Source organism: Rhinichthys klamathensis, unplaced genomic scaffold (genome assembly GCF_029890125.1).
Source record: "Rhinichthys klamathensis goyatoka isolate OS25496 unplaced genomic scaffold, OSU_Roscu_1.1 h1tg000776l_1, whole genome shotgun sequence".
In the NCBI taxonomy this organism is placed as follows: domain Eukaryota; kingdom Metazoa; phylum Chordata; class Actinopteri; order Cypriniformes; family Leuciscidae; genus Rhinichthys; species Rhinichthys klamathensis.
Genome location: NW_026607175.1, coordinates 202369 through 202661, shown reverse-complemented (window position 1 = coordinate 202661; position 293 = coordinate 202369).

Below are 293 nucleotides of genomic sequence, written 5' to 3'. Positions count from 1 at the left end.
GCTGTGGCTTTGAACGCCCATTGGTTGGTTTCCGACTAAGGCGGGCCGCCGAGCTCGTGTCATTGATTCCGATTGGCTAGCGCGTCTGTCGATCAAACTTAACTTCCTGATCGCTGCCATTGATGTCATGAAATAACGCCTCACTGCTGGTGCACTTCAAATGACTCAAACACACACACTCTCTCTCGACTCTTTCATGCAACTTCAGTGACTAAAACCGAATGTCTTAGTATGAAATTAAACGACTTTTGTTAAGAATAGCCTATCTTGACGCGTTAACGATACGTTGTGTT